Source organism: Bos grunniens, chromosome X (assembly GCF_055505025.1).
Source record: "Bos grunniens cultivar Pamir isolate PY7600 chromosome X, Bosgru_T2T1.0, whole genome shotgun sequence".
Lineage (NCBI taxonomy): Eukaryota > Metazoa > Chordata > Mammalia > Artiodactyla > Bovidae > Bos > Bos grunniens.
In genome coordinates, this window is record NC_141194.1 from 2,859,386 (window position 1) to 2,881,406 (window position 22,021).

The window sequence follows — 22,021 nt, forward strand, 5'->3', positions numbered from 1 at the left end:
ACAGTGATATGAGGTTTCCACCTGACGTCATGTGAGCAATGGGGATGGTTAGTTACAGAACTTCAAATAGAACCTGTGCTTTCCTAACTGGCATTGGAAAACAACTCAATTCTGTTTTTAAGCAGTGCTCATCTGCTGTGGGGTTGCCCGTTGTGGTAAGGATTTGGCAGAATGCAGTGTTACATGGGGTTCCCAGGTGGCTCACTGGTTTAGAATATGCTGATTCAGGTCACACAAGAAAAAAGGGACCCTTCCCTGGGTTGGGAAGATCCCCTGGAGAAAGGAATGGAAACCCACTTCAGCATTCTTGCCTGGAGATTCCCATGGACAGGGGAACGTGTCAGGCTATGGGGTCCATGGGGTCTCAAAGAGTCAGACACGATTTATTGATTGAGCACACACACACACACACACAACAAAAGTGAACACTAACTATTCAAGAAAGAGCACTGAGGTTGGATACAAGGCACCAGTTATGTGGTGTCCTATTCGGGGCTGCTAGCATTCAGGTCCACCCCCAGAAGCAGTGTCTTTGCTGCTGATGGAGATGATGAATTATCTGTAGCTGTTCAGTAACTCATCAGGGGTGTTTTAAAATAATAGTCATTCATCAGTGCCTAATGATGGGGAACAAAGGAGCCATGTGGGAACCCACAATGGTCATGCCACTGGATCAAAGAGATTCAGTCCATTTCAATTCAGTTCAGTTCAGTCACTCAGTGGTGTCCAACTCTTTGCAACCCCATAGACTGCAGCATGCCAGGCCTCCCTGTCCATCACCAACTCCTGGAGTTTGCTCAAACTTATGTCCATTGAGTCGGTGATGCCATCCAACCAACTTATCCTCTGTCGTCTCCTTCTCCTCCCACCTTCAATCTTTCCCAGCATCAGGGTCTTTTCCAATGAGTCAGTTCTTCCCATTAGGTGGCCAAAGTATTGGAGTTTCAGCTTCAGCATCAGTCCTTCCAATGAATATTCAGGGCTGATTTCCTTTAGGATGGACTGGTTGGATCTCCTTGCAGTCCAGGGGACTCTCAAGAGTTATCTCCAACACCACAGTTCAAAAACATCAATTCTCTGGCACTCAGCTTTCTTTAACATTGACTGAAAAATGGCTCAGAGGGTAAAGCATCTTCCTGAAATGCAGAAGACCTGGGTTCAGTCCCTGAGACCTGGGTTCAATCCCTGGGTCAGGAAGATCCCCTGGAGAAGGCAATGGCACCCTACTCCAGTACTCTTGCCTGGAAAATCCCATGGACGGAGAAGCCTGCAGGCTACAGTCCATGGGCTCGAAAAGAGTCGGACGACTGAGCAACTTCACTTTCACTTTCAGCTTTATAGTCCAACTCTCACATCTTTACATGACTACTGGAACACAATGGCTTTGACTGTACGGACCTTTATTGGCAAGGTACTGTCTCTACTTTTTAATATGCTGTCTAGTTTTGTAAGCCAGCCTTAAAATGACAGCAAGAATTAAACCAAACCAAAAAATAAAACCGAAATACTGAGCAGAGGTACTTCCCTAGGGGCCCAGAGGTTGGGAATCCACCTGCCAAAGCAGAAGACACAGGCTGAATCCCTGACCCTGGAAGATCCTACATGCAGCAGGACAACTAAGCACTATTGATCTTCTTCTCTATAGCCCTCCCTTGAGACTCAACAAGATAACCACCACAAGGAGAAGGCCTCAAATCACAGTAGAGAAAGGCAGAGAACACAACAAACACCCAGTGTGTGTTTTAAAATTAAACATATACTGAGCAGTGGTTTAAGTGGCTGCATGCACACTGCATCCAACTAAGACTCTATAAATTTATTACCAGTGACTCAGTAAAAAAAAAAAAAAACCAGTTTGCTCAGCCCTACATTCAAAACAATAGTGGAAAACAACTGCCCCAGAAAGATAAAAAATGAGAACTCACATGTTACTCTGTACTGATATAAAACGGGGCTTCCAAAGTGACTCAGTGGCAAAGAACCCACCTGCCAATGCAGGAGATGTGGGTTTGATCCCTGGGTCAGGAAGATCCCCTGGAGAAGGAAATGATAGCCCACTCCAGTATTCTGGCCTAGAGAATCCCATGGACAGAGGAGCCTGGTGGGCTACTGTCCATGGCCTGGAAAAGACTCAGAACACGCCTGAGCGACTCAACAACAATCATCAGTTTCAGGGTCATTTTCTTTCCCTTGTCTGAGACAAGTTCTCAGAACTGTGACAACTTAATGGCAACCCACTCTAGTGTTCTTGCCTGGACAATCCCAGGGACTGGGGAGCTTGGTGGGCTGCAGTCCATGGGGTCGAGAAGAGTCGGACACAACTGAATGACTTCACTTTTACTTTTCACTTTCCTGCATTGGAGAAGGAAATGGAAACCCACTCCAGTGTTCTTGCCTGGAGAATCCCAGGGATGGGGGAGCCTGGTGGGCTGCCGTCTATGGGGTCGCACAGAGTCCGACATGACTGCAGTGACTTAGCAGCAGCAGCATGTCATGACTACAGTATGGTTATCCTGTAGTTACCTTGTCCATTTGGTGGGGGTTTCAGTGTCTGTAGGACAGCTCCCAGGACATGGCTCGCAATACTGCCTACAACCTTTGAGGACAAACTAAGGGCCTTGGATTTGCTTACTGACTAAAGTATTAGTGTTTAGCACGGTTGGATGTTTTTCTTTGCTTCTGTGTTTCTCCCTTCTCTGATTAAACTGATTCTCTGGCTCAAGTTTCTCCCCAGACAAAAGACAGGTGGAGGACATGGTGGGAAGGGCCATGGGGTCCTGCTCGGTTTCACTAAGATCCATCGGAAATGGATTCTGTGCAGGAAGGGTTGCCATGCACTGAGACGAGAACGCAGGTAGTTCAGTTCATATTCAGAGCTCAGATGGTCATGACCAGGGCAATCTAAGATGTTTGTAGAGAAGTCTAGAATAATAAAGGCAAAGTAAAAAAAAAAGAAAAGAAAAGAAAAGAATACATGTAGTTCTGTCTTCCTTTGTGAACACAAAAGACAATCTGGCTTCTGCTTCATTAAAGTGTATAGTTCATTTGTACTTAATGCAGTTCACTGCATGGCTGGGTTTAGGTCTGGTATCTCTCAGGTCTCTAAGTGCCTGTTGGTACTCTTGTTCTGTACCGTGGGCTTCATTTCACTGCAGACATGTACCTGACGTCTCTCAGGTGATTCTAGATTAATTATATGCCTTATATAGATACTCCATATATAATGTGTTAGCCACTCAGTCGTGTCCGACTCTTTGCCACCCCATGGATTGTAACCCACCAGGCTCCTCTGTCCATGGAGTTCTCCAGGCAGGAACACTGGAGTGGGTTGCTATTTCCTCCTCCCCATATACAATAAACTATATCTATAATGAGTTATACCTATAATAAATTATATCTATAATAAATTATATGTGTTATATGCTAATTAATTAAAGATCAAATACTTTTCTTGGTTTGAAACTGCCTGTATATGTCTTGGAGGAACAAACTCTCTAATAAACTCCTTTGATTTAATAGGACTGTAATGCCTAGAATTACAATGATGAAAACAGTGTGTGTGTTTGTGTGTATATGTGTTAGTTTGTGTGTGTCTGTGTGTATCTATGTGTTTGTGTGCCTGTGTTTCTGTGTGTCTCTTTGTGTGTATCTATGTGTGTCTATGTGTGTGTGTGTGTCCGTGTTTGTGTGTGTGTATCTGTGTGTGTATGTCTGTGTGTGTGTGTGTGTTTCTGTGTGTCCGTGTTTGTGTCTGTGTGTGTGTTTATGTGTTTGTGTTTATGTGGTTGTGCGTGTGTTTCTGTGTGTATGTGTGTGTCCGTGTGTGTGTGTCTGTGTGTTTGTGTGTGTTTCTGTGTGTGTATCTGTGTGTGTGTGCCTGTGTGTTTATGTTTGTGTGTCTGTGTTTCTGTGTGTCCGTGTGCATGTGTGTGTCCGTGTATGTGTATCTATGTGTGTGTCTGTGTGCTTGTGTGTTTATGTGTGTGTGTGTCTGTGTTTCTGTGTGTCCGTGTTTGTGTCTGTGTGTGTGTGTTTATGTGTTTGTGTGTCTCTGTTTCTGTGTGTCCGTGTGTGTGTGTGTTTATGTGTGTGTGTGTTTATGTGTGTGTCTGTGTTTCTGTGTGTCTCTTTGTGTCTGTGTGTCTGTGTTCATGTTTGTGTCTGTGTGTATCTGTGTGTGTGTGTCTATGTGTGTGTTTATGTGTGTGTGTGTCTGTGTTTCTGTGTGTCCGTGTTTGTGTCTGTGTATGTGTGTTTATGTGTTTGTGTGTCTGTGTTTCTGTGTGTCCGTGTTTCTGTGTGTCCGTGTGTGTGTGTATCTATGTGTGTGTCTGTGTGTTTGTGTGAGTTTCTGTGTGTCCGTGTTTGTGTCTGTGTGTGTATCTGTGTGTCTGTGTGTTTGTGTGTCTGTGTTTCTGTGTGTCCGTGTGTGTGTGTGTGTGTGTGTGTGCGCATGCCATCTTTTTCTTTGTTCTGGACTGAAATCCATGGGGACAACTCTGTAGCTGATGAGAATCGAATGCTCCCAGATTGCACACAGACACCACACGTGCTACACTTTACAGACGTCCTGACGAGTGAAGGGGTGACTCTTGTCAAACACAGCATTCAGAGTTTCCATAACTCTCTCATAAGGCCAGCAGAAAGTGGGGGTGTGGTCGGGAGATGGGAGATGTGTGACCCACTGAGTCAGGGAGACAGCTGCTACCGTTTAATTCCTGAGAAAATATTACCAGGCAGTAAACACCTCATGACTGTTCCCAACACACTAGATCCTTTGGAGACGCTGCGTCTTGAAAGGGGACCCATTTCTACCGTTATTGTGCAAAGTAAGATAAATTTTTTTAAACTAAGTAAGGTACATTAATTAGCTGAAATTCAAAAAAATTTTTAAATTCCAAAACATATTTAAGGATTCACTCATGGGATGGTGGGCCCACATTTCCTGACTCTGTAATTCTTCTTCACAGAGAATAAGAATACAAGAAACACACAGGTTTATATCCAGATGTGTATTACACCAGACAAATTTAATACATACACCATTTCCTAAATATACCACAAAGAGAAATATAACTTTATGGTTTATTTATTTATAAATACAGAAATAAATTTCCATAAAACTTGCAATATAAACTTATCAATATTATATCATTATAAATGGATACAGGGTTGAATGTAATGTTTAATTAATCATGCAGCCATGAAATTAAAAGACACTTACTCCTTGGAAGGAAAGTTATGACCAACCTAGATAGCATACTGAAAAGCAGAGACATTATTTTGCCAACAAAGGCCCGTCTAGTCAAGGCTATGGTTTTTCCAGCGGTCATGTATGGATGTGAGAGTTGGACTGTGAAGGAAGCTGAGTGCCAAAGAATTGATGCTTGTGAACTGTGGTGTTGGAGAAGACTCTTGAGAGGCCCTTGGACTGAAAGGAGATCCAACCAGTCCATTCTAAAGGAGATCAGTCCTGGGTGTTCATTGGAAGGACTGATGCTAAAGCTGAAACTCCAATCCTTTGGCTACCTCATGCGAAGAGTTGACTCATTGGAAAAGACCCTGATGCTGGGAGGGATTGGGGACAGGAGGAGAAGGGGACAACAGAGGATGAGATGGCTGGATGGCATCACTGACTCGATGGACATGAATTTGGGTGAACTCTGGGAGTTGGTTTTGGACAGGGAGGCCTGGCATGTTGCAATTTATGGGGTCACAAAGAGTCGGACACAACTGAGTGGCTGAACTGAACTGAATTGAATCATGTATAGTTGTTAGATTCACATTATAAGATGTACACAAATATACAAGTTATTGACATGATTTATCTAATTTATGAATAAATACTAGGACTTCTGTGACGGCCTGGTGGTAAAGATTCCACCTGCCAATGCAGGGGACACAGGTTTCATCCCAGGTCCAGGAAAACTCCACATACCTTGGGACACCTCAGCCCATATGCCATAAATACTGAGCCCAAGTGCAGCAACTATTGAATCCCACAATTTGGAGCCGGGCCTCCACAACAAGCTGAGCTACACAATAGCCAGTGCACCACGAATAGAGAGAAGCCCCCACTCACTGCAAGCACAGAAGGTCTGCATGGTCAACAAAGACCCAGAGCTGCCAGGTGTAAATAAGTAAATGTTTATATAGTTTCCACTCATGGGTCACTTACCTGAGTGTGTCAATATATTAAAGGCAGCTGTACATAACTTTACACATATGGAATACTGCCTATGGCATATGAATACTGCCATGACCTGTTTTCGGGGTCTAGCCCCGGTGGATCTAGGGAAATTTGAAGGGGAGATGGCTTCGGCGATCAGGATACGATAGCTTTAATTAAATATTAATTAGAGATATATAAAGAGTAATAGAATAAGGATAGCTCAGTAGGAAAATTCAGTGGAGAAAAGAGGCTGAATAACTTGGTTTACCTGGAAAGCTAATAAAATTTTAAGGCAAGGAATTTACGCCACCTACGTAGGCCACAGACGTCTTCCCGTTCTCCTGAAGGAGAGGAGACCCTAAGGCCTCTCCGATCAGATCTTAGAAGCCCAGGCATAATTAGTAGGCTTGACAAGCCTCCATGTTCCAGAAGGTGATTTAGCCAGAAGGTGAAAGAAAGAATGACATGGGGAGACCAGTCTTTTGAGGAACTGACCCCTTTTTTTTATTTTTCCAGGGTCTGTTTTTATACACTGAGATGTTATATAAAGGTCACGCAGGGACAGCAGTCCTGACTTTTATTAAAGTCAGGTGTTTTATACAAATGTATACAAAGGCCTTAGGGGTGTTACATCATCTTTTGGTCATGGGGCATGTTGACAATTTATGACCCTCTCCTTGTGACAGAGGTCAGTCAACCAGGACACTTATTTTTCTAGGGGTGATTATTTTTAAAACAGACACCACCCTCTAAAGGTACCACATAAAGTTACATTTTTATAGGGTGGGGGTGTAGTGGGTTTTAATTAAAAAAAATTTTGTTTAGCCCAAAATATCAAAGGTTAATACTTATTTTTTATATATTCATTAATGTGTATAAGGACAGGAAATGTGAAAACTTAACAACAAACATTGGCTCAACAAATAAAAAACCCACCAACAGTGTAAGAGGGTTCCCTTTTCTCCACACCCTCTCCAGCATTTATTATTTGCAGACTTTTGGATCGCAGCCATTCTGACTGGTGTGAAATGGTACCTCATAGTGATCTTGATTTGCATTTCTCTGATAATGAGTGATGTTGAGCATCTTTTCATGTGTTTGTTAGCTATCTGTATGTCTTCTTTGGAGAAATGTCTATTTAGTTCTTTGGCCCATTTTTTGATTGGCTCATTTATTTTTCTGGAGTTGAGCTATAGGAGTTGCTTGTATATTTTTGATATTAGTTGTTTGTCAGTTGCTTCATTTGCTGTTATTTTCTCCCATTCTGAAGGCTGTCTTTTCACCTTGCTGATAGTTTCCTTTGATGTGCAGAGGCTTTTAAGGTTAATTAGGTCCCATTTGTTTATTTTTGCTTTTATTTCCAATATACAAACTAGTACAGCCACTATGGAGAACAGTGTGGAGATTCCTTAAAAAACTGGAAATAGAGCTGCCTTATGATCCAGCAATCCCACTGCTGGGCATACACACTGAGGAAACCAGAAGGGAAAGAGACACATGTACCCCAATGTTCATCGCAGCACTGTTTCTAATAGCCAGGACATGGAAGCAACCTAGATGTCCATCAGCAGATGAATGGATAAGAAAGCTATGGTACATATACACAATGGAGTATTACTCAGCCATTAAAAAGAATGCATTTGAATCAGTTCTAATGAGGTGGATGAAACTGGAGCCTATTATACAGAGTGAGGTAAGCCAGAAAGAAAAACACCAATACAGTATACTAACGCATATATATGGAATTTAGAAAGATGGTAACAATAACGCTGTATATGAGACAGCAAAAGAGACACCAATGTATAGAACAGTCTTATGGACTCTGTGGGAGAGGGAGAGGGTGGGAAGATTTGGGAGAATGGCATTGAAACATGTAAAATATTATGTATGAAACGAGATGCCAGTCCAGGTTCAATGCACGATACTGGATGCTTGGGGCTAGTGCACTGGGACGACCCAGAGGGATGGTATGGGGAGGGAGGAGGGAGGAGGGTTCAGGATGGGGAACACATGTATACCTGTGATGGATTCATTTTGATATTTGGCAAAACTAATACAATTATGTAAAGTTTAAGAATAAAATAAAAAAAATAAAAAATAACCCTTCACCAATACAATTTTTAATCAGCCCACTATACTATACTAATAGTTTTCTAACTTTTCTAAAAAACCTGTTTTTAAAAGGTTTAAAACATTTCGTGCCTCTCATGGTTAAGAGGCTATAAAAAATCACATGTGGCCAGACAAGCCTGTTAGACAGGCTAGAAAAGCTTCAGAGGAGTTTGTAGATTGAAACACTCTTGTGACGCCCAGGAGTTTTTATTAACTGGAGCTCTAAGTTAACTCCTTCTCCGAAAGAGGTGGTGGGGAACAGCTCCCCGTAAAGTCAGAGGTGTAGGTGGGAGCACAAAGTAGTAAAGTAGGCAGGCTCTGGTTATGGGGGTAGATGTCTGAAAATTTCCAGGGGGACTCCTGAGGCTCGATCCCGCCTTTGTGTATGTCGAGCCTCCTTCCTCATGACCTTTGTCACGGACAAAGCTCCTCATGCTGGCTTCCGACAACCTGTCACACCTTATGCTGTATATAGATATTGAGCTATTTCCTCCAAATCTCCTAAAGGACACAGAGGGGTGCTGAAAGACACTTTGCTTGTCACTGCAGGAGCATGCAGGCCAACAGATGATGAGGTCCCAGGACAAGCAGGGTTCTAAAACATTCTAAAGATGAGCCAGAAGCAGTGAGAGGAACAACAAGGTGCTTTTGCACAGCACAGGGAACTATATTCAATATCTCATTCCGATCTATAATGGGACAGACTCTGAAAAACACTAGATGTTGTGTATATGTGTAACTGAATCACTGCTGCATGGCAGAAACTCACACAACAATAGAAATCAATGATAGTTCCATTCTGTTTTTATAAAGCAGTAAAAGGAAGCCAGGAGGGCACCAGTAACCCTCAACACAACGAAAAGAACTGCAGGACTCGGCTCCCAGTGTGGTGTGTCTCCCTGCCACACACACATATACCTCAGGATCCCACCAGCCATGTGGTGACCTATCAGCAAGACACACGGTAATCTGAGGTCAGCGGGCGCTCTCACCCTGCAGGGAACCAGGGGCGGGGGTGCAGAACTGGAGTCCAGAACCACAGTGAATTCCTCCTGCTACTTTATGTCTCAGATGAAATGCCACTCCCCTGCTGTGTCTCATCAGAAGTAAATATTCTCAAGACACAAGTCTACCATTGCCCGGAAGCTTAGCAACACAGCTCACACCATGCCCAAGGTGCCCTTTGTTCAGAATCCAGGTAAACTCACTTCACTGTGTCATTTCGTGCTTCAACATTTTTAGCAATTTCCAGGGAGTTAAAAACAAACAAACAAACAAAAAACACAAATCTTACATGATTCTTGTCTTGAAATTCAACAATACTGATGCAGGGACTGTGTTGGTGGTCCAGCGATTAAGACTCCACCTTCTAAATCACAGAATGTTGAGTTCCATGCACGGTCGGAGAACCAAGATCATGGGTGGCCTGGAGCAACTAAGAGCTGACACAGCAAAAACAAAACAAAACAAAACAAAATACTGATGCCAACCTAACATTCAGGCCATATACCCACATTTTTGCTTAAGGTCACACTGTTCATCCTTCTGTATTTATTTATTTTCATCCTTCAAATAGTTTAATCCAAAGAGTTTATTCCATTTAATCCAAACAGTTTTTTAACTAATCCAAATATTTTCTTCCTCTTTACTTTCTGGCTTTTGGTATTTAATCCAAATAGTTTCTTCCTCTTTACTTTTTTGCTTTTGGTAATGTATACATATTTGTGTTCTACATTTGTCTACCTCACAACATTTTATAATATAATTTTTTCAATTGTTTCATAAACAGATCCCTTGAAGAAAGTTTATAGTAAGTAAGTAAGTAAGTCAAAGTTGCTCAGCCCTGTCGCTATTTGCAACCCCATGGACTATACAGTCCATGGAATTTTCCAGGCCAGAATACTGGAGTGGGTAGCCTTTCCTTTCTCCCAGGGATCTTCCCAACCCAGGAATCAAACCAGGGTCTCCTGCATTGCAGGCAGATTCTTTACCAACTGAGCTATCAGGGAAGCCAAAGGAGACTTTATGCGAAATAAAGCATTTCTCAGTTAGCTGAAATATTTCAAAGCACCTACGTTATGCTTGACAGAGGATGAGATGGTTAGATGGCATCACCAACTCAATGGACATGAGTTTGGGTAAACTCCAGGAGTTGGTGATGGACAGGGAGGCCTAGCGTGCTGTGGTTCATGGGGTTGCAAAGAGTCGAACATGACTGAGCGACTGAAGAGAACTGAACTGACATTATGCTGGTAAGGAAAACGATAATTTTTAGTCTTTATTTGGGACAGAATAGAATTTGTCTTCTCTGTCACCACTCACCACCACTGCTGTGAGCACCTCATTTATTTTCAGGGACTCCAGCCCTCAGCTCCATTCTCTGAATGTATGCCTTGTTCTAACATCATTCTTTTATTTGCTCTGGTGTAAAAGGGGCAGTTCATAAATACATTTTGAAAATTTGGCAATAGGAACTGTTTCATGCCCTGCTACACATCACCTCCAAACTACTGTAAATAATAATAATAATAATTTCATTTAGGTGTCTATGTGGGTTCCTATTCCCCAAGTTGTTTTGCTAGAAGAGTCTATGGGAACATGTGTACCTGGCACTCTCTATAACCCTGAGCTCTCAGGTTTCTGCACCACATGAAAATAAAATAAAAAACTGAGTACAGATAGGTGGCAGGTCACAGGAGAAATGCAGCCAAAATCAAAACTTACTAAGTGACAATGCAACTTTGCTGACTGAAGCAGATAGTATCATGTGGACAGACACAAGTTCAGGTGTTAATCATAAAACCCTTTTCCATTTTGCACATAAGACTAATGGAAAAGACATTACTCAAAGCCCTTTGCAATACAAACAGACTTCTTATCGATTGAAAGGAAGGTTTACACAAATGCTCTTAAATATAATAATGAGGTACAATAAAAAGTGTGACCAGGGAGAGAGACCACTAAAATAGTTTCAAGACTTTAAAGTGAAGTAGCTGCAGTTTAAATAATGAAAGTGTTAGGCAGCAAACAGGAAACAGGAAACATAAGCCACTAAAAAATATTTTATCTTCAAAAACTATTTTCAAGGTCTTTCTCCCAGTTGACAATATATCCATCTGATACTATGGCATTGTGGATCTATGGCACGGTGACTACAGCCATGAAATTAAAAGACACTTGCTCCTTCAAAGAAGAGCTATGACAAATGTAGGTACTGTGTTAAAAAGGAGACACATTACTTTGCCAACAAACATCTGTGTAATGAAAGCTATGGTTTTTCCAGTATGGCTGTGAGAGTTGGACCAAAAAGAAAGCTGAGCACCGAAGAACTGATGCTTCTGAACTGTGGTGTGGGAGAAGACTCTTGAGAGTCCTGCAACTGCAAGGAGATCAAGCCAGTCCATCCTAAAGGAAATCAATTCTGAATATTCATTGGAAGGACTGATGCCAACACTGAAGCTCCAATACTTTGGCCACTGTATGCGAAGAGCCAACTCATTGGAAAAGACCCTAATGCTTGGAAAGATTGAAGGCAGGAGGAGAAGGGGACAACACAGGATGAGATGGTTGGATGGCATCACCAACTCAACGGACATGAGTATGAGCAAACTCTGGGAGACGGTGAAAATGAAAGCCTAGGGTGCTGAATTCTATGAGGTTGCAAAAAGTTGCACACAACCGAGGGCCTGAACAATACAATAGCAACATGATTGAGTTTAATCAGTGTGCATCAGTGTACTCTTAAAGTTTTCCAGGAGTTAAGGAGTAAGGATGGAGAAGGCAATGGCATTCCACTCCAGTACTCTTACCTGGAAAATCCCATGGACGGAGGAGCCTGTAGGCTGCAGTCCATGGGGTTGCTAGGAGTCGGACACGACTGAGCGACTTCACTTTCACTTTTCATGCATTGGAGAAGGCAATGGCAACCCACTCCACTGTTCTTGCCTGGAGAATCCCAGGGACGGGGGAGCCTGGTGGGCTGCCGTCTATGGGGTCGCACAGAGTCGGACACGACTGAAGCGACTTAGCAGCAGCAGCAGCAGCAAGGAGTAAGGAAGGTGCAATCAAAAAGTAAAAGCCACTCGCAATTTTAATAAGAAACAAGTGAAGGAACACGTCTTTCTCAGCATGTAGTTACCCTGTGTGTGTGTTGTGAGTGAGATAAAAACATTTAAAAGCTATGTCCTAAGTGAATGACAAGTATCCATGTTATATTATTAATTACAGTCACCATACTGTTCATTACTTCTTTCTTTAAATCACAGGATCTCTTCAGGTAATTTTAACTAAACAAAAACACCTGATTGCTCAGTCAGGAAAGAATCTGCCTGCAATGCAGGAGACCCGGGTTCAATTTCTGGATCAGGAAGATCCCCTGGAGAAGGGAATGGCAACCCATGCCAGTATGCTTTCCCAGAAAATCCAATGGACAGAGGAGCCTTGTGGGTTGTAGGTTACTGTCCATGGGGTTGCAATAGTCAGACACTGCTGAGCGGCTAAATAAAAACAACAAAGGATTCATTTAAGTCAATAAAGCTTTGTGTTTGAAACTGTTAAGGACTCTGCAAGTCTCAAGCATTTACTCCATGATTATTTGCTTTAGGTTCAAAACATAGCAAACATAATACTGTAATGATCTATACATGGATGAATAGTCTTATATTCACAAGTTTGTGAACCATGAACACTTAATGCTTATGACACAAACTTGTTGAAAGCTAGTCATATGACCCTCGTTTTTCAATTGTCTAATTTAATGCCGTCTCAAACACAAATAAAGAATGGGGGACAACAAAGGAAAACAAAAATGAAACCTGTGTGGGGTACAGAAATATACACGCAGATTGTGCATAAAAGTACAAGGGAAATTCAGTGGAAAATAATAAATTTGTGGAGCAAAGTTGTTGTAAAAACTGGATATCCATTGCCCAGAAAAAAATAATAAAGAACTTCATTCATCACTCTGTGTTTTAGAACTAGCACAGAGAGATTTATAGACCTATATGTAAGACCTAGAGCAAGAAATGCTCTAGAGGTAAAGCACGGGAGAAAAGCTCTGTGACCTAAAACTAAGGTTACTGATTACAAAATACACCTAGGCAGAGTCACTCACTGGAAAAAGTACATTAGTAACCTGATCTTGATCAACACGGAAATGTTTACAAACCTCAGGGATACCCTTAAGGAAGGGTAAGAGAAGCCTGTGACCAGGGGGAAAAATATTTGCACATCTTCTATCTGAAAAAAGGACTTGTATCCAAAATACATTAACAATCTCCAACCTTTAAAATAAGGAAACACATAACCTACTGGGTCATGGCCAAATGACTTGCAGAGACACTTAACCAAAGAAAATAGACAAATGGGAAGTACAGACATTATAAGATGTCTCTTTATTTCTTTAAGTGATGGAAGTTACAACTGTAACTGGATGCCATTGTGCACTTATTATGATATCTGAAAGGAAAGCAAGTGGTCACATCAAGTCCTGGCAAAAATCTGGAGCCAAGGTAGTTCCATTTACTGTTGGTAGGACTCTAAAATCCTAAGGTATTGAGATCCAGTACTTCTACCCCTAAGTGTCTACCTAGGAGATAAGATGGCTGAGTTCATGACAAAGATTTGTCTAGGAACCTGTATCCATCAACATTTGAATGGATAAATGGAATAAATCCACACTTTCCCTGGTGGCTCAGAGGTAAAGGATGCATATGCAAATGCTGGAGGTGTGTGCTCCATCCCTGGGTTGGGAAAGTTTCCCTGAAGGAGGAAATGGCAAGCCACTCCAGTATTCCTTCCTGGGAAATCCCATGGACAGAGGAGCTCGGTGGGATAAAGTCCATGGGGCTGCAAAAGAATTGGACACACTTAGTGACTAAGCACCCACATATCACTTTGCCCAAGCAAGATAATACATACAGGAGTAAATGGGAACACAGTCTACAAAAAATACAGAAGATTATTAAAATAAATATGCTAAGTGAAAGAAGCCAGACACACACACACACACAGATTCGATTTTGGGGAAAATTCTAAAGAAAAAATATTTATTTTGGTGTCAGAAGACCGTGTTCCCAGGACTGGGTGGGAGAAGGTTAAACGGGGAGCAAGGAAGGATGACCAAGGAGCCCAAGGATAGTTTTGAACTTGACAGATATGCTCGCCATGTTGATTAAGGAAAAGATATCATAGTTCTATTCATCCAAAGCTTATCAACTGTACCCCTAAAACATGTGAACTTTTGTTGTATCTCAGATAATACTTTTAAAAGCTCATCTTTCACTTCAGCTCTAGAGTTCAGTTCGGTTATAGAGGTTCAGTTCATTATCTGTATCTTTATACCTCTAATCAATATCTATCCATTTACTTTTTTTTTTAATTAATAGGGCTGGCGTCATCCTGAGAGCAAACTGAGAATTATTTAGAGAGAGTTTACCCATGGTTTCTTTAATCTAGGTTCCCTAATGCATGGATAAGTTCAGGAGGAAGGTTGAAAGAGCATGGATCTTAGTATCAGGAGCTACATGTAAGGCAGAAATCTTATCCACTGTAGTGAGACTAGGTTATATCCACAAGGCAAGATGAAATTGTAGAGATGAACTTGGGAGGAATACTTGAGTATGGTAGGAGATCAGAATTTTCTCCTGTTGAAAATATGAAATTAAAATATAACATTCTAAACATAAAGAAGTCATAGTGTACACACACATACACACACACATGAGATACTATGCAACCATAAAAATGTTGAAATTTTGTCATTTGCAGCAACATGGATGAACTTTGAAGGCATTCAGCCTAGTGAATAAAGTTGAAGAAAGACAAATACTGTATGATATCACATGTGAAATCTAAAAAATCAAATAGGCTAGTGAATATAACAAAAAATCAGCAAATACACAGATACAGAAACAAATTAGTGATGGGTAGTGTGGGAAGGAGGGGAGGGGTAAGGTAACAAGCAGGGAGTAAGAGGTAGAAAATACTATGTATAAGATAAACAGTATACGAAGATATATGGTACAACATAGGGAATAACGCCTATATTTTATAACTATAAATGGAGTATACAAAAATTGGAAATCACTATATGGTACATCTAGTACCATAGCATCTACATATAGATGCTAAAGCTGACACTCCAGTACTTTGGCCACCTCATGCGAAGAGTTGACTCATTGGAAAAGACTCTGATGCTGGGAGGAATTGCGGGCAGGAGATAAAGGGGACGACAGAGGATGAGATGGCCGGATGGCATCACTGACTCGATGGACGTGAGTTGGAGTGAACTCCAGGAGTCGGTGATGGACAGGGAGGCCTAGCGTGCTGTAATTCATGAGGTCGCAAAGAGTCAGACACGACTGAGCAACTGAACTGAACTGATATGGTACATCGCTAACTTCTATAATATTGTACATCAACTATACTTCAATTTCCAAAACAAAACAATATAGACTCCTCTGAGGGATGCCCTGACAAGCAATTCCTAGTAAAGAACCCACATGTTAATCTTCATAAACCAGACAGTACCACCTTTAGTTGTAGAACATAAGCTTAAACTGACCTCTTCAATGCTAAACAAATAACACGGGAGTTGGGGCTATGAGTCTTGGACTGTTAGTCCCATTTCGGAATCTGAGGATATAAAAGAATATAAGTATCAGTGTTTTTGAAATACTTCATACATCCTATGCGTTCTCATTTATTCTGAAGGCAAATGTCCAGATCTACCTAAGCTTCTTTTTAAAAACCAAAGATTGCAAAAATGCTCAGCTGCCAACCAGGATATAAGAAGATAATGCATATGCAATCAAAGTTTTGGGATTAACCACTGTTTGATCATTATGTTATTCACCAAGAGACCCATCTTTTAAGAAGTGGGACCAATTCACAACCTCTCTAACAACTGACATACCCTGAGCTTCTCTAGAAGAAGGACCACAAGGGTCACAAGATAAAGGTTGTCTTCCTGACTCTTCTCCTTGGTCTGGTTTGTGCTGCCCAGGAAGCTCCGGCTGAGCTAGACCCTTCAGTTCAGTTCAGTTCAGTCACTCAGTCGTGTCCGACTCTTTGCGACCCCATGAATCGCAGCACGCCAGGCCTCCCTGTCCATCACAAACTCCCGGAGTTCACTCAGACTCATGTCCATCGAGTCAGTGATGCCATCCAGCCATCTCATCCTCTGTCATCCCCTTCTCCTCCTGCCCGCAATCCCTCCCAGCATCAGAGTCTTTTCCAATGAGTCAGCTCTTCGCATGAGGTGGCCAAAGTACTGGAGTTTCAGCTTCAGCATCATTCCCTCCAAAGAAATCCCAGGGCTGAGACTCTTCAGAGGTACCTAAATTCAGCTGATCTGGGAGAAGGTCTTGGTTCTGTGTGTGTGTGTGTGTGTGTGTGTGTGAGAGAGAGAGAGAGAGCGAGAGAGAGAGAGAGAGAGCGAGAGAGAGCGCCTTGTTTATATGTATGAGCAGATTGTATAGATATGCCATGGTCCACCTATCTACATGAGCATAAAACAGCCTTCTGTCTTTCTGCTCTCTGTATTTATTTTTTTCCATCTTACTTGTCTGGTATGTGAAAAAAAAAATGTTACTATGGTACCATTCAGGGAGCTAAGAACTGTCATGGTTTTCAATGTTGCTGCTTTGGCTAATTTAAGAAACTCAAATTCTATGCCTTCTGCTCAAATATGAATGATTATTTCATTTCATATTCTTCTGCAAGGCAGGAGGTAGAATCCTACTTGGCTTAATAAGATTGAATTTACTTCTCTTCTGAGGTAAATGCAGAGGGAAAGATTGTGTTGGGTGTTGGTGAGAATCCAGTGAAAAGACTGAATGATGTTCATGGAGACTTAGACTTCTTAGATTACAGGAGACTGGCACGCCATTTCCACGGCCACGGGTAACAAGAAAAGACTTAGGAAGGAGGCCCCCTGAGGGCATACGTCCATTGGCTTGAATGTACTGACAGCTATGAAGAGTTCTCCATTAAATGTTATGCCAAGCAAGCACAATCTGCCTAAACTGAGAACAATGAGACACCGCTGACTTCTGACATGGGGCCCGGTCGACAATAGCGTGAGTCATGGTTGTGAAGTTGAGTGTGGGAACTCTATCGATGGAAGGGTGCCCTCAAGCGCTGGGGAACAGATGGTGACCAAGAAACATCTTGTCTGTTTGTTTTTCAGGCTTTATGAGACATGCATGTTACTTAATGCAGTTGCAAAGAGAGAAGGGGATGTTTATGTCCTAAGACGTGAGTATGCGAGCTCTGCCGATGTGTGCATCTTCTCAAGCATGTTAGTTGCTCAGCTGCGTCTGACTCTGCAACCCCATGGACTCTAGCCCACCAGGCGCCTCTGTCCATGGGATTCTGCAGGCAAGAATACTAGAGTGGGTTGTCATTTCCTACTCCAGGGGATCTTCCCAACCCAGTGATTGAACTCACGTCTCCTGCCTCTCCAGCAACAGTAGGCAGATTCTTTAGTGCTGAGCCACCTGAGAAACCCTTTATTTAACCATCAAGATCAAATTTTCTTTAACTAATGAAATCTTTAAATATGAAAAGTTTGTCTTTGGCATGTTGAAGAAGTAGAGCCTGATTCATTTAAATCTCACAGATAAGTATGAGAATAGTTAAAATGACAGCAAAATTTCACACTAATTTTTAAATAATTTGAAAGCAAAGGGGGGCACTGGCACAGACCTTGATCTCTATAGTTTACAGTACTAGAAATAAATGTCAAATACCAATACTGTAATATTAAGCAATGAAAAGCCTACATAATTGATTTTCATGGGAAAAAATTTACAATGGAACATTCTAATCTTGGTCCAAGGCATGTTTTTTTAATTTCATGTGTGGACATGTGGACACAGGACCTAATTAGGAAACATTTCAGAATATATATCTCCAACATTGGGCAATAGCCTCATGTATACCTCTCTGATTACCACTGTACCAGAAAGTAACTTTATCTATTAATTTTATTTTCACCTGACCTCCTTAAATTCATGACAGTACTTGTAAATTCGGCCAAAAAATTCCTGAAACTTTTAACAGTCAGCTCTTGTGAGCTGGTATGAGACAGTTGATGGGGAACACCTAGTCGAGTTTCAATAAGCAACTTTGCTATTGTTCACAGATTATTCAGTCTAGGAGACTGGAAGTCTTTACTGTCTTAAGAAGAGGGGTGTGTGGAGAAAGGTTTGCTAGTTCACTAGCTGTTTTAACTGGTTTTAATGACACACCAGTAGAAATGCCAGTGAGATAGAGACCACCATCGGAGCAAAGACTGATGACAGCATGCGAAGAATAAGACATGTCCAGCAGAAAAGAAGTTAATTGCATCAAGATCTTGATTTTTTTTTTTTCCTGTCACAGATATGGATTCAAATTGATTTGTATATCAGACAACGTGTTAGCAATCTACGGTGAAAACTTTGATGGAGTGAAGACTACAAAACTGACTTGACTCCTTGGTACATTATTGTAGCTTATTCTATGCAAATTAACTATGTTCATATTTTCAATATTTTTATACTAAGGACAGAAGTCCTTATACTAAGGACACCTTATAGTTTATTAGGCACAGTACAGAAGACATGAGTTCACACGGGAGAATTCAGACATCATGTGACATGAACCAGAAACGCAGAAAGGTTGTCTACTAGAAAACCGAAGAAATGCATCCGCTGGGGATTCTACCAGATGACTTTTTTTTTTAATTAGATACACTTACCCAGGGAGTGGAATGAAATATTCCAGAATGTTTCATGGGTTTCTTGCTAAATATCACATATTGGAGTTGCCGGGTATACACACCAAAGTGAACTAAGGTTTAAACTTTGAGTTTGCAGACTCACAGGTCCTGGCCTTGACTGCATTCATTTTGAATATAAATGCTTAATTTTTTTGGGGGGGTCACAATCGCTAAAATAACACGTGACACCTGAACCCAAACCTCTGCAAATAACCACTGGATCACATAGAATCCTTCAAATGCACTATGGTGAAGCATGTCACTCACTCTACCATCTGGCCAACCACAAGGTTCAATAACATGACTTTCTATCCCTCCTGATATTATATGCACATTTGGGGTGGATGGGGCTTGTATCTGGTCTGTGAGGATGACAGAGCCTGAGTTATTCTCCGAGTAGCATGTGCCATGAGATAAGCGTGCTTGGTGAAAACTCCAAAAATTTCCCTCCCATTCATTTCAACATTGCTAAGTTGTGTCTGACTATTAAGGCTCCATAGACACCAGCATGCAAATTTCCTCTACCCTCCACTATCTCCCAGAGATTGCTCAAACTCATGTACATTGAGGCAGTGATGTTATCTATCCATCTTAATTGATTAAGGTCAAGGAAAATCCCAGAGACAGAATTCTATGATATAGACAACGTGGACAGAGTTAGGCTTGGGAGGAATTCTGAGTCTCACTTCCACTGCATAAACGTAAGGAATTTGTTTTAAGTCATACTTGGATGGTCTACTGGTTTTCCCTATTTCTTCCATTTAAGTCTGAATTTTGCAATAAGGAGTTCATGATCTGAGCCGCAGTCAGCTCCTGGTCTTGTTTTTGCTGATTTTACAGAACTTCTCCATCTTTGGCTGCAAAGAATATAATCAATCTGATTTTGGAACTGACCATCTGGTGATGTCCATGTGTAGAATCTTCTCTTGTGTTGTTGGAAGAAGGTGTTTGCTATGACCTGTGTGTTCTCTTGGCAAAACTCTGTTAGCCTTTGCCCTGCTTGATTTTGATCTCCAAGGCCAAATTTGCCTGTTACTCCAGGTTATTTCTTGACTTCCTACTTTTGCATTCCAGTCCCCTATAATGAAAAGGACATTTTTTTAGCATGTTAGTTCTAAGAGGTCTTGAAGGTCTTCATAGAAATGTTCGACTTCAGCTTCTTCAGCATTACTTGGATGATTTCATCATTAGACTTGGATGACTGTGACACTGAATAGTTTGCCTTGGAAATGAACAGAGATCATTCTGTAGTTTTGAGATTGCATCCAAGTCCTGCATTTCAGACTCTTTTGTTGACTATGAATGCTACTCCATTTCTTCTAAGTGACTCTTGCCCATGGTAGTAGCTATAATGGTCATCTGAATTAAATAACCATTTCTGGTCCATTTTAGTTCACTGATTCTTAATGTCGATATTCACTCTTGCCATCTCCTGTTTGACCACTTCCAATTTGCCTTGATTCATGGACCTAACATTCCAGTTTCATATGCAATATTGTTCTTTACAGCACTGGACTTTACTTCCATCACTAGTCTTATCCACAACTGGGTGTTGTTTTTGCTTTGACTCCATCTCTTCGTTCTTTCTGGAGTTATATCTACACTCTTCTCCAGTAGAATATTGGGCACCCACCAACATGGGGAGTTCATCTTTCACTGTCATATATTTTTGCCTTTTCATACCATTCAGGGCTTTTCAAGGCAAGAATACTGAAGGGGTTTGCCATTCTCTTCTCCAGTGGATCACACACTGTCAGAATTGTCCACCATGCCTGTCCATCTTGGGTGGCCCTACATGGCATGGCTCATAGTTTCATTGAGTTAGACAAGGCTCTGGTCCATGTGATCAGTTTGATTAGTTGGATTAGGCAAAGGAGAAAAGGAAAGATATACCCACTTGAGTGCAGAGACCCAGAGAATAGCAAAAAGAGAAAAGAAAGCCTTCCTCAGTGATCAATGCAAAGAAATAGAGGAAAACAATAGAATGGGAAAGACAAGAGATGTTTTCAAGAAATGTAAAGATATCAAGGGAATATTTCATGCAAAGATGGGCACAATAAAGGACAGAAATGGTATGGACCTAACAGAAGCAGAAGATATTAAGAACAGCTGGCAAGAATACACAGAAGAACTACACAAAAAAGATGTTCATGACCCACATAATCACGATGGTGTGATCACTCATCTAGAGCCAGACCTTCTGGAATGCAAATTCAAGTCGGCCCAAGGAAGCATTGTTATAAACAAAGCTAGTGAAGGTGATGGTATTCCAGTTGAGCTATTTAAAATCCTAAAAGAGGATGCTGTAAAAGTGATGTACTCAATATGCCAGCAAATTGGGAAAACTCAGCAGTGGACACAGGACTGGAAAATGTCAGTTTTCATTCCAATCCTGAAGAAAGGCAATGCCAAAGAATGTTCAAACTACTGTGCAATTGCACTTATCTCACACACTAGCAAAGTAATGCTCAAAATTCTCCAAGCTATGCTTCAAGAGTATGTGAACTGTGAAATCCCAGATGTTCACGCCTGGATTTAAAAATGGCAGAGGAACCAAAGATCAAATTGCCGACATCCATTGGATCATCAAAAAAACATGAGAGTTCCAGAAAAACATCTATTTCTGCTTGAAATATGCCAAAGCCTTTGGCTGTATGGGTCACAACAAACTGAGGAAAATTCTGAAAGAGATGGGAATACCAGACCACCTGACCTGCCTCTTGAGAAATCTCTATGCAGGTCAGGAAGCAACAGTTAGAACTGGACATGGAACAACAGATTGGCTTCCAATTGGGAAAGGACGTGCCAAGGCTGTATATTGTCACTCTGCTTATCTAACTTATATGCAGGCTACATCATGAAAAATGCTGGACTGGAAGAAACACAAGCTGGAATAAAGATTGCCAGGAGAAATATAGATAACCTCAGATATGCAGATGACACCACCCTTATGGCAGAAAGTGAAGAGGAAC

At 41.5% G+C, this 22,021-nt stretch overlaps 1 long non-coding RNA gene across 6 annotated transcripts in view; it reads right to left on the reverse strand.

Moving 5' to 3' along the window:
• The window catches only part of LOC147339703 (uncharacterized), a 254,010-nt gene that overhangs the window by 73,050 nt on the left and 158,939 nt on the right, over positions 1-22,021 (reverse strand). For all 6 annotated transcript variants that reach the window (XR_015158783.1, XR_015158782.1, XR_015158781.1 and 3 more), the window contains one exon: positions 9,579-9,726. This is a non-coding gene — a long non-coding RNA (uncharacterized LOC147339703). The remainder of the gene's footprint in view (positions 1-9,578; positions 9,727-22,021) is intronic.